Source organism: Puma concolor, chromosome D4 (assembly GCF_028749965.1).
Source record: "Puma concolor isolate L17-30 chromosome D4, mPumCon1.1.hap2, whole genome shotgun sequence".
NCBI classification, from domain to species: domain Eukaryota; kingdom Metazoa; phylum Chordata; class Mammalia; order Carnivora; family Felidae; genus Puma; species Puma concolor.
Window position 1 is genome coordinate 21,565,933 of NC_141679.1, and position 13,551 is coordinate 21,579,483.

General features: G+C 36.3%; 1 long non-coding RNA gene across 1 annotated transcript in view; it reads left to right on the top strand.

Annotated features, from left to right (window-relative positions):
* The window catches only part of LOC147574752 (uncharacterized), a 31,233-nt gene extending 18,691 nt beyond the window's left edge, over positions 1-12,542 (top strand). Inside the window, exon 2 of the long non-coding RNA XR_015243289.1 lies at positions 12,284-12,542. This is a non-coding gene — a long non-coding RNA (uncharacterized LOC147574752). The remainder of the gene's footprint in view (positions 1-12,283) is intronic.
* The last annotated feature ends 1,009 nt before the right edge of the window (positions 12,543-13,551 follow it).

Here is a 13,551-nt window from a genome sequence, read left to right on the forward strand (position 1 = left end):
GTTAGATGAATGAATATGTAAGTGATGAAAGATATTTGCTAGTGCTGTTCTTGGAAATAATTCTCCTTGGTACCTCCCACTCCACTCCACTCTATTTGGATGAATCCATCTGACTTGTGTGTGTGTGTGTGTGTGTGTTGCCACTATATGTATTATGGTCTAGCCAGATTCTGAAGCAATAAATGGGTGTTTTCTTTTTCAATCAAATATTTGCTTGAACATATCTCACTGGACCTTGGTACTCTTAACTTATTGGAGAGTAGTATTATTGAAACATCAAATGTTCTTTCTACATTTTCTCCTAGGTCTAGGATTCCATGAGTCTCTCTTCCATATATACATGGAATATATAAAATATATATATATATTCTACATGTGTAGGAATTACCAGCAGTATCTGTGTAAACTCTCTTCCATATTCAGTGAACTCAAAGGCTAAAGGGGTATCTGACTTGATTCTCCTGCAAGATTTCTGTAGCCATGGAGGAACAGAATAGTTTTTGGGACCAAATTCTATGCCATTTCTCTTAAACTGTGCAAAAAGCTTTGCATACTTAATAGTATTGGCCTTTAAGCATTTTGTCATTGCAACAAGGAATTTAGTTTTATTTCTTTTTAAATTCTTGGCAATAAGCCATTGTAATTCCATTTTGTAAATATTCACATTTGGAAATTTGATACAAATTAAGTTTGAAGTAGTAAGATGCCTCAAGCCACATACCATGGTCGAATGCAGAGTTTGGTCTGATATTTTGCTTGTCTTCAAAGGATGATTTTTGAAACTGTAAGTTAATTGGTTTATCCTGCACAATGAAAAATGATAAACAAATATGTGCGAGATTAGAAAGTACCATAGAGTTCTTATTTGCTTCTATAATTGGTAATTTTAACTGATATATTTTATTTATTTAAAAATCAAGAATGTATAACTATTTAAAAGAATAGTAATGGGAAGAGCAAAAAGCTTCATCTATATAGATGGTCACACATATATATGCACACACATTATTCACATGTATGTGCATGTGTGTGTATAGAATATTACTTAGAGTTATTTTATGGTGTTTTTTCCAATGCTGTGAGTCATTTGCCAGAAATCTTGAAGACTTTTTAATTGAGCATTTCTTTGGCTTTTTCAGGTAAGAGTAATGATACTAGAAATGAGTCCAAATTTTTATAATACTATATAGAAATGTTAGTTATTGAACATTTTGTGGGAGGGGTGTTGTGCTCTGCTCTGAAGTAGTATAAAATATTGGAGAGAAGTATAAATTGATATTAGAACCCATGATATCACAGGAAGCAGATAGAACAGGGCATCTAACTGTTCTGGGTTCTAAAACTGTCTATACTCCTAACTAACCATATGTGTTAATAGATAAGCTACAGTCTTCCTTAGAGAAGTTAATAGATAAGCTATAAGTCTTCCAACTTGTTCTTAAGGAAAATCTTCTGAAAGATATTAATGTGCGTTTCATTACAAAAATTTTCTATAACCAAAAAGTCAAGGAAATGTTTATAATTGTGTAGTCTTAGAAATTCACTAAAAATATTATCATATTAAAGGCAATGAGAAGTACCACAAGAACAACAAAGTTGATTTTTTAAAAAGTTACCATTTCTCAAGTATTTTTGCTCACAGACCTTTATTTTTAAATCATTTTATTTTTTTTCTCAGAATATCTATCAAATCTTGTAAATGAATTGTTCTTCCATAACCCAGATTAGGTAGTGTCATCAGACGACAAGACTCTTGAGGGTTCTTTCACACCCTAAGATTCCATGGCTTTTCGTGTCAAAATTATAAAAATAATAGCTCAGAATAAAACAAAAGACTGAACTTCCAGAATTTTTTTGGAAATCCTGCTTTTTTTTCTCATAATGTAATATAATCAGCCAACAAAATGTAGATCTTTCTCTCAACACTACCTCAACCAAAAGCTTAAAGACCTAGAAGTCACATTCAGTTAAGGTTTATTTTAAAATTCTGATTATATCAGAGCTGCCTGGATGGCTCAATCGGTTGAGCATCTGACTCTTGATTTCAGCTCAGGTCATGATCCCGGGATTGTGGGATTGAGCCCTGCCTTGGGATCTGTGCTGAGCATACAGCCTGAATAGGATCCTCTCTGTCTCTGTCTCTCTCTCCCTCTGCCCTTCTACCTGCTTATGTTCTCTCTCTCTCTTTAAAATAAAAATAAAAATAAAATTCTAATTATATCAAACACACAGAAAGATAGCAGTAAGTGACAAGTCTGAGAATTTGTTACTATTTCTCCTGATTGTGTTGTATTATTAGTTCCCTTTGATAAGAAATGAGTGAACCATCTCTATGTTTCTGGTGGGAGGCCAGGCACCAGAAATGTGGATATGAGTAAGGTATGGTCCCTGCATCCTGTGACAAGTATTGTGATAGACAAATGTGTAGGATGTTATGAGGCCCCCAAACCCAATATGAGTTTACACAGTCGGGGAAGAGAAAATAGAAGGGAAATAGAATACTACAAGAAACAAAGTAAACTAAGGAAAAGCCCTAATATAGACACTGGAGAGAAGTTATTGGCACCAGAGCACCATGGGCCCAGAAGATATGGAACATGGCTGCTATGGAAAGAAAAGTCAGAAACACAAATCTCAGTAGTTAATGGATCCCATTTCAAGGACCTTTATCAGAGGATCCTACATTTTGAGAGACAAGGCGTCCTTGACGCTTACTAACCAGTCATTGTACAGATATTTACACTAAAGTCCAAAGTCACAAACCTGATTTGTGGCAGAAACGAGACCCGAATCTAGGGCATCTGACTTTGAGCAAATCTTTTTCAAACACTGTGAAATTATTTGGAGATTCTGTGGCTTTTACTTTTATTACTATTGTACCTGATTTGAGATAAGTAGACCATTGTTTGTGGCCATAAAATGGGTTTCAGCGGTGTTTACTTTAGCGGGATTCAAGTTATAACCTGTTCAACAGCAATGTAACAAATGTCTATATTAGAACAACAGAAGTTCCACTTGGATACAGAGACAATGGCAAGTAATTCCAGGCACAGGGGGAAGGAACAATCGACCTGGTCTCTGAGGATATATGAGGGTGGTTGGTGGAAAGGAAGGAAGATGTCCAAACTCATCCAATATTTCATTGTCAAGTGATCAGAACAATGTTGATGGCATGGCCGGCTGCAGGTGGCTTGTGGGGGTGGGGAAGCAACGATGCTGTGAGGGTGAGGAAGGAGAAGTGGACAGGAGAGATTCTCTGAAGAGAGAACCCATGTGCCCAATCACACAATGCATGAGGAATCAGGCAAAATGAATTTAAGGAGCACGGTGATGACGAGCAAAGGGCATTTAGCTGGTTATTGGGATGGAGGTAGGGAACAAACCTTAGACTTCATTATACATACAAACTGCTCTGAATAATCATAGAATTTTTTTTCAAACGTTTATGTATTTTCAAGAGACACAGAGCATGAGCGGGGGAGGGCAGAGAAAGAGGGAGACACAGAATCCAAAGAAGGCTCCAGGCTCTGAGGTGTCAGCACAGAGCCCGATGCAGGGCTCGAACTCACTGACTGCGAGATCATGACCTGAGCTGAAGTCAGACGCTCAACCACCTGAGCCACCCAAGTGCCCCCCCCCGCTTTAAAAAATTTTTTTTTAAATAATCATAGAATTTTTTAAGTCTAGAAAGAATGTGGAGAGCTGATCAGATTTTGTTTTGTTTTGTTTTTGTTCTGCCTCTAAAAAAAATTCCCTTCAGTCTTTAACAAGGGATACATACAAGGTTTATGGTTTTGTCATGTTTTTTAATAACAGCACCTGATAAAATATTTGTATATCTAATAATCATTTTGTTTGTAAATTGTTCCACGTACCTAATTCTGGACCCTCTTTTCTATTTGTTTCATTTCCTTTCATATAGATTGAAAATTGATCATCAGTAAGCCCCATTTCTCTCCCTAAAGGCAGCTGGGAGAGAACCCCTTTTAAGCCTTTCCTTCTCAGATCTGAACTTTACGGTTCCATGAAGTTTTCCTTGTGGAAATTATATACCAACTTCAGTATTATTTTGATGGTCCAGCTTCAGTTTCTCCCCATTCTATTCTAACTGAAGAGGCAAATAACCAGATATAGTTCTCTTGCTGAAAAAAAAAAAAAAAGACCATTCAAATAACGAACGTGTGGTTTGTATTTCCTATCAGTTCCAACCTTATTTATGTAAACAGAAAGAATCCTTTTGAACTTCTTAAAAGAGTACTATACATTTATCTTAGGTCAGTTTGATAGTTAATATATAAAACCTCCCATTAATCCCCTTCCCCCCCCAATTAAATAAAAATGCTTCTTTATTCCTTTGCCAGACACAGGCAAATGCTTTGGAGAACATATAAATAACTTCTTGAAATACATTTTCAAACTCCTCCCCCAGCACTGTTATTTTTTTTTTCACTTTAAAGACTAACTCCAGCTCTGCAATTTCTTGGGACAAAGAAACACATTTCCCAGGTAGAACAGAAATGATAAATGGAGAAGTTTCCTGCAGCTTACAAAGCCTACTACTTAATATTATTTTTCTGAATCTACTGTAAAGAAGTTGATCTATTGATAATTTTAACAGGTGTCTGAGAAAATAAAAACAGTGTATCAAATTCCTGTCACCGGCAATATTCTTCTCTTTGGGATCTCTCATCATGGAGACATTACAGATATTTGCAAAGGGAAATGAGAAGGTGTAAGTTACTTTATTTATAGGCAATTCAAATTCTCCCTGCAAAGAATTTATAGCACCACATAAAAAAGCTAAAATATCGGCATTCTCACTTCCAATCCTGCACTTCCTTTCAAGTCACTGTCCCTAAAATCCTCATGTCCTCCCCAAACTCCTCCAAATGCTTCTTTCAATCCTTCCAATATATTTTTGTAAGCCCAGCTCTTTTCTGTCTGCATAAAAGAAAGGAGACTGCACTTGTTTCCTGAACTCTCAGTAATTTGCACTTTGACCTTGTTAAGTGTCCAAATATTTAGCTTTCGAAAAATATGAACAACGTCACTCCTTATCTGCTGATTCTGTTCTGCTAAAAAGGTACCATGTGATATGCCTATAAACTGTTGCTTATTTCTAAACCAGGAGCAAAATCAGTCATACATGCTGTTGTAAAATGATGGGGCAGAAAGACAGTTAATTGACTTGTGATGATTTGAGGGACCTAGGCTCAACTGATTTACTAGTCACGGAGTTGATGAACTTTATCGCATTATTGGTGTCATGTAGTAGAGAGACCTTTTCGTCTGGGCTGTTAATTTGATGTGTTTATAGTGGTTTTTACTGACATGTGTCCAAGGGCCAGATTCGGCAGAATCGCCTAAGCTTTTTCAAATGGCAGATTCCTGGGTTCACCTGCTTCCGATGGCGTCAGGGTTTCCCAGGGACCTTGGGATTTGCATTTTAAATAGGCAGTTTTGGTTGTTCTTCTCACATTTAAACGCTTGAGAGTCGTTGGTTTATAACAAGATGTGTGTTCTAACCCAAATCTCCTTGTTGAACTTGGCAGTCTGTTTACAGAACCAGCTATTAGTTCTTCCCTTTGAACGTTCTAGTATTTCATATTCTTTGCATGAGCTACCCAACAAACCCGTGTCTTCTTTTCCTTGCCTTGACAACCAAGAGCCGGGAGGCACCTGAGACTCTGCCCACTCCCTTATTGTCCATACCCATTCATCAATAAGTGTTTCTATGTCCAGCTGAATATTCTTATGTGTATCACCTCTTCTCCGTCCTCACCTTCTCTTAGCGTGCCAAGTTGCAGAGACTTTTTGTATGTAAAACGATACAACCAACTAAAGTGTATCACATCCCTTTTTGAGCCCCCAAGGGTCACTATAAGGGGGAACAGTGGAAGCAGTCTGCCATATGCGCAGGCAAGAAGGCTTTCATTTTGTGCTCTGCTTTGTAGAAAATTAAAAAACAGTGATAAAACTCTTGGCCTGCTTTAATTATCACGATTGAACAGGGTTAGTAATAAAATACTCTTCATCACTGAATTTGCCCCACCAATCTTAGCACACTGTTGGCCCACCTATACTTTGTATATATTTTTATTTTCTTCATGCATGCCATCTTGTGCTATAATTGTCTGTGTACACATTTTTCCCTTTCCCTAAACTCTGGGCTCTTTTTGTATTTTCTATCTCCCGGCAACCAACAAAACACTCTCCATGTATTATAGATGCTTAATAAATGCAAATCTTGCATACTGGAATAAATGGATTATTACTACATTACATACAAGGCCTGGATCAAACTGGAAGACTAGGTGTGCATATCTGCATACTGATTCCCACAGAAATCTCTGTAAATTGTTATGCAATAATAAGTGACTATGGGCAAGAAGGAGATGTCATTAGTGGATTAGGTAATTTAAAGAATAATCGAATGAAGTCAAACCGGTGTGACTATTTGAATAAGCCACACCCCTAACGCTGACTGGAGAATACATCAAATACATTAATAACATAGAAACATGCAGCCCCCTCTCAGTGGGTAACCATGGAATAGCAGATGCAAAATGAGCAAACACACACACACACACACACACACACACACACACACACACATTACTAATATTTAAGGAAAATGAACACTGTTTTATAGAAGCACCAAACAATAGAAGTGTTAATGATCATTACAGTGAAGATAGTATAGAAAATGTAAAATAAATATAGTTAATATACTCAGGTGAAGAAGAAAGGATATTTCATTCTGTAAGAAAGAACAGTTTTTCGGGGCTCCTGGGTGGCTCAGTCAGTTAAGCGTCGGACTTCGGCTCAGGTCATGATCTCACGGTCCATGAGTTCGAGCCCCATGTCAGGCTCTGTGCTGACAGCTCAGAGCCTGAAGCCTGCTTCGGATTCTGTGTCTCCCTCTCTTTCTGACCCTCCCGAGTTCATGCTCTGCCTCTCTCTGTCTCAAAAATAAATAAACATTTAAAAAAAAAAAAAAAGAAAGAACAGTTTTTCTATTAAAAAGAGTCAATTAAAATCTCAACAGCATCATCATGGGTATAAAGAAAAACTCAGATGATGCATTCAGTAGTAGAACGGACACAGCAGAAGAATGAATTGTTGAAGAGAAATGTTGAGCCAGAGAGTTATCTCGGCATTTAGCATCAAATGTTGAAAGAAAACTTTGAAAAGTGGCTGAAAAGCAGATAAAATCGATCTAGAATTTAGAATATGTTTTTTAACAAGAGAGCACAATAAAATCTATCCACATGGAAATTAAAAACCAGTCTTCTAACTAACTACTAGGTCAGAAATGATACTACATAATAATGTATTGTGGCCAAAGTGTTATTCAAGGAAATTCTCTTATTGGAAATCACGAAATTATTATGTTAGAAAATGAGAAATGTTGGAGAAAATATTTAATCATTCAACTCAAGAAATTAGGGGGAAATAAATCTAAAGCACTAGAAAACAACTGGTAAATTAAAATAAGAAATTAGTGAAATTTAACCTAAATGATAAACATTTAACATTTAAGAACTGAATGCTATCTTAAAAAATGAATAAAATATAGGAAACATTAACAAGTATGGTAAAAAAAAAAAAAACAAACACCAGGAGATACAAAAATAGTATTGAGAAACAAACAAAAAGCACAATTATACCTATGAAAGATATAAAATTTGAAAGAAAATATTCCATATGCTTTTGAATATAAACTTATGAAAAATTGGATCAAATGGATAAAGTATTAGTAAATTATTAAATAACGAAATTAGTTTCAACACCAAGTAGAACCCCTGTATGCCTACATAGAACAATTATAGCATAAACTGAAAATGTGGAAATGATTTCTAAAGAGACACCAGGCTCAGATGATTTTACTAAAAAGCCTTCTACATTTTTAAGAAATAGATCATTTTCATATTAATAAATTTTTCTGGAGCAGAGAAAGCATGGAACCTTTCCTAAATCCTTCTGCCATTTGGCATAATCCCAATACACAAAATGTGGCAGCATTTTACATGTAACTTAATCATAGGCCAACCTTACTTAAAAATTGAAGTAAACATCCTGAATATAATATGAATAAGTTGAAATCAACAATGTGTTAACTGAATGATACCTTCCTATGCCAGGAATGCAAAGATGCTTCCACAGCATAAAAATCATAACATAAAAATTGGTTACTGTATTAACAAATCAAATTAGAAAAAAAATTATGTGACTGCTTCCACTGATGAAAAAGCATCTGATGAATTTCAATTCCCAATCTTCACATTGAAAATATATATATATTTATTTATTTTTGAGAGAGAGAGAGAGAGAGAGCAAGTGGGAGAGAGGCAGAGTGAGAGGGAGACAGAGGATCCGAAGCAGGCTCTGTGCTGACAGCAGAGAACGTGATGCGGGGCTGGAACTCACAAACCCTGAGATCAGGACCTTAGCCGAAGTCAGACACTTAACCCACTGAGCCACACAGGTGCCCCACCACCCCCGCCTGTCTTCACTTTTTAATTGAAGTTTGAAAATTTAACATTAATCCAGAGTAGAACCCACAAGTGTGCATGGCATTTACCTGTCATGTGTCTCTTTAATCCTCTCTAGCCTTAGATGATATTTCTAACTCCATCTTTCCCTCCATATTTACTGACAATCTTCTTTTCTATTTTATTTACTTATTTATGCATTTTGATATGTTATGTTTATCATTCAATAAGAAATATTTCTTAATTTTAAAAATTCCTTTAACGTGATTTTAACTACCACGTATTAGAGTCTTTCGAGGTAACTTATACTTTTTTAAAAATTCTTTTGATTCTAAATTAATTCTGTTAGTGTCCAGTAATCTACTTTGTCAGGCTTTAATATTGGGGAATTTACAGAATCTTGTTTATGGTCAAGCATATGCTTCATTTGTACTTGAAAAGAATGAATATTCTTCAGTTCCTAGGAGTCTTTTTTCAGAAATCAGTCAAGGTGGCTGACAGTTTTGGTCAAATTTTTCATGTATTTTCTGGTTATTTCATCTCATTTTGTCAGTACTGAGAGGAGTTGCTAACATCTCCAACTGTCATTGTGAGTTTTCTGTTTTCCTCTTTAATTTGTCAATTTTTGCTTAATATATTATGAAGTTCTGTTATTAAACACATATGGAGTTATTATTTTAACTCACAAATTGATTCTTTTATTGTAATAACATATCCCTCTGTATCTTTGGTTTACTATTTGTCTTGAAGTCTTCTGTACCTTTTTCATTAAAATTTTTTCAATGTTTATTTTTGAGAGAGGGAGGGAGAGAGGGAGGGAGGGAGGGAGGGAGACACAACGTGAGTGGAGGTGAGTGGAGGACTGGCAGGGAGAGAGGGAGGCAGAGAATCTGAAGCAGGCTCCAGGCTCCAAGCTGTCAGCACAGAGCCCGATGAGGGGCTCGAACTTGGAAACAGCAAGATCATGACCTGAGCTGAAGTCAGATGCTTAACCGACTGAGCCACCTGAAGTCTTCTGTATCTGATATTAAGACTGCCACTCCAGCTTAATTAAGCTTACTCTTGGCAGGGTGTATTTCTTCCATCCATTTATTTTCCATTTATTTTCTGTTTTCATATACATAGGGTGTCTCTCATAGGTAGTATTTATTTGGATCATATTTGTTTTATCTATTCTGACAAACCTTGTTTTTTTAATTTGAATGTGTAGAATGTGTATGTATATTCCATATAATTATTGACATGGGTGGATACTGATGTATCATTTTGCTATTTGTTTCCTATTGGCTCCACTTGCTTTTTGATTTTTTTTTTTTCATTTTGCCTTCTGCTCTCAGTGCTTTCTAGCAATTGTGCATTCTTAATTTATCAAAATTTATTTCAAGTTAATGTTGCACCTTTTCATTTAAAATATAAGAAAATTGGGGCTGCTGGCTAAGTGATTTGAGTGTCAGACTCTTGATTTTGGCTCAGGTCATGGTCCCAGGGTTGTGGGATCAAGTCCTGACTTGAACTCTGTGCTGAGCTTGGAGCCTACTTAAGATTCTCTCTCTTTCCCTCGCCGCTTCTTCCCCACTCACACTGTCTCTCTCTAAAATTAAAAACTGAAGTAAAATAGAATAGAGAAGATTATAGTTGCCCCAGCAGGAGGGCCCATGCTTTAAAAAATAAGTAAAATTAAAATAAAATAAAATATAAGAAACTTATATTTTATAGTGTAGTCCCATGTCACTTTTCTTTCCTCTTGCTATTGCCATCATATGTTGTTTAAAATATTAATAGAATGAAAAAAATACAGCCTTTATGTCTATCTATGTGTTTCTTCCTGTAGACCCTTGTTTCTATCTGGCATTATTTTTCTTTAACTTCCTATGGTGTTTTGTTTTGTTTTTAAGTTTTTTAATTTATGAGAGAGAGAGAGAGAGAGAGAGAGAGAGAGAGAGAATGAGCACAAGTGGTGGAGGGGCAGAGAGAGAGAGAAGGAGATAGAGAATCCAGAGCAGGCTCCAGACTGAGTTGTCAGCACAGAGCCTGACTCGGGGCTCAAACCCATGAACCATGAGCTCATGAGCTGAGCTGAAGTTGGACACCTAACCAAAATTTAGGAAGAAGAGATTTGCTGCGTATAACACCCTTCTGTCCTGGAAACACCCCTGACTTCCTCTGACCAAATTTTCCTTTACTTTCTCAGAGGCCTTCTTTCAACAACGGATACTTTGTTTGTTAATCCAAACTGATGTTGTTCTTTCCCAGATGAGGGTCTGTTCTGTGAGCATCCCCTTTGTCAAGTGGTACTCCTTAGGACATACTCCAAGGTGACCCATTATGTCTGCCTACACAAAGAGCCCATGGCAACTGTTTTCACTGAGGGGAAAAAATAAGATATATGATGTGGCACCTGACTTCCATAGCATAAACGCCTTCTTTTTCAGGTATAAATGTCTCCTTTCAGATCATTTTGAGAGAGTATGGGGATATAAAGGAGAGAGGAAGACTCTTGGATATCTGGAGTGAAAGTGAATACCATGGAAGAAAAAAAAAGTCTCAGGAAGAAGTTCTCCTTTCTCACTTAATACATTTGTTTTAAATACTCATTTTAGATACCAATACGTGGAATGTCAGGTGCAAAGCAGGTCTCTTATAATGTGGTGATATTCCATTTTAAGAGGAAAAATCTCACTTGAGTACTCTGAAGTTTGTTTTGTTTCACCTGGCCGAATTTCAGAGTCTCTCCCCTTCCCCTTTTTCATACTCAACCGAACTGGGAAGAGCTATTGATTGCAAAGTGGAAAATGATTCTGATTAACTTTGCAGTGCTGCGGCTGAAGCTTGTTTAAGCAACATTTAACCTTAGGAACCCATAGTTTCAGTCTCTGTCTGCACCAACCAATTTTCATTTTGCCTCTGGCTAGTCAATAATCTTTCTAATTTCTTTAACTTGCTCTTCTAAGCTTGTGATATATTTAGTTGCTGTCCCTGACAAGCACAGTCTAAATCATGACACAAGTAAGCAAAGTGACTTAGATGGTGGCTTGTTGGCTTTGACACAACAGACAGAAGAGCTGGTCCAACTTTTGCTTCTTAGCACAAAGGGGTGACCAAAATTTTCATATGCCTTTCAGCTAGTTTCATCTGATGAGTCTTGGCATTTTGCTTTTCCCAGATTAATCAGCAAATGACTCAAGAATAAAATGAGTTCTAAGTGTTAGGTTTAATTCTCTGCACCTAGCTTCTCTCCTGGATTTAGTTCCCTCCATATCTGGCTACCTTAGCAGACATAAACTTCAAGTTTTGTCTGCATTGAGCTAATGAGATTGCCTGAAAATACTCCCCATGTCTTATCAACCACCCCTTGCTTTCCTATCCAGCCTGTCTCCTCAGGCTAGGGCTCTACAAATGTCCTAGGAAACATCATAAGGCAGGAAGTTGAGTTAGCCTCAATTATTTTTTCTTCTCTTACAACCTGGGCCCATCAATTTTTTTTTTCTGTCACAATAACTCTTTGATGCCTACAAATAGATGTTTTGTATTTTATGGGACTTTCAAACATTTTTTTTTTTCTCCAGGAACACTGGTACACCATAAGCTACAGCATCAGAAAACAGGAATTTTCTCATCAACCTTTTAACATATGATTTATTATCCAAGATTGTTTAATAATATTTATTTCCATTTTGGTATTTTAGATATGAATGTTTTTAATTTTATCCACTTAGATTGTCTGAAAAAGGAAACCAGAATTCTAGAATTTGTTTTTAAAAATTTTTTAATGTTGATTTATTTTTCAGAGTGCGAGTGGAGGAGGGGCAGAGACAGAATGAGACACAGAGTCTGAGGCAGGCTCCAGGCTCTGAGCTGTCAGCACAGAGCCCGATGTGGGGCTCAAACTCACAAACCATGAGAACATGACCTGAGCCGAAGTTGGACGTGTAACTGACGGAACCACCTAGGCATCCCTAGAATTTGGGGGTGTTTTGGATGAAACTTTGCGTCTTTGATTTCAGACCAAAGGGGGGTAATTTGAAATTAAAAAACAAATTATGTTCATTCATTATGTTGTTTGTGTGTGAGTGTGTATGTGTCCCATTGTTTATAAATATGATGAGTGCGTATGTATGCATACAAATATAAAGTTGAGATCAATTCAGAATTGAGTTTTTTTCAAGTAAACATTGGAGCAGCTACTATTCTCTAAACAAAAGAAATAATAAGCTTGATTTTAATTTTTCATTTATTTTCATATAATTTTATGTCTTTTTAATGTTTGCCTATTCTGTCATTAAATTCTCACTTTTTACAGGTTAACAGTATATTCTCTGTAGTACATACATTTTATAACTTTTCCGTAGCTACTGATTAACATTCATAATACTTATAATTAGGAAGGTGTTAAGAGGCTTCTTCCATAAGAAAGAGACCAAATTGAAAAATGCATGGGAATAAGAAGGGAGATACTGACAATTGGGTGAAATGAGTCACTTATCAAGGAGAGCAAAACTGTTTTTTCAAAATATGAAATGATCATAAACGACCATAGGTCTGGAAGGTATGAAATTAATATTGGTAAAGAAATTCTGTGTTCTCTAAATTTTAAAATGTCTGAGAAAACAGGTATTGTTGATAAAAGCACTGTAAAGGTCATTTTGTTTGGGTTAATTGGCTTCTTAGCTACTGACATGATAATTTAAAAGGATTCTAAAAGTCATACAGAGTATGTAGTCTAGAAGAAAGTAACTTATTTTTTTTTTAAGTTGTTTTTATTTTGAGAGAGAGAGAATCCCATGCAGACTCCAGACTCTGCGTGGAACCCAAGGTGGGGCTTGATTCCATGACACTGGGATCACAACCTGAGCTGGAATCAAGAATCAGATGCTCAACTGACTGAACTACCCAGGTGCCCTGAAAGTAACTTATTTTAAAAAGAATAGTCTTTGTGTAATAGTTTTCAGTGCACTGAAAGTCTAAGTCTTTCCTTTGATATACTTAAACATAATAAGCAAAACCGTTTTAAAACTTGTGTGTGATATCTCTGTTTGATTAGCATCCCTTATAGGTC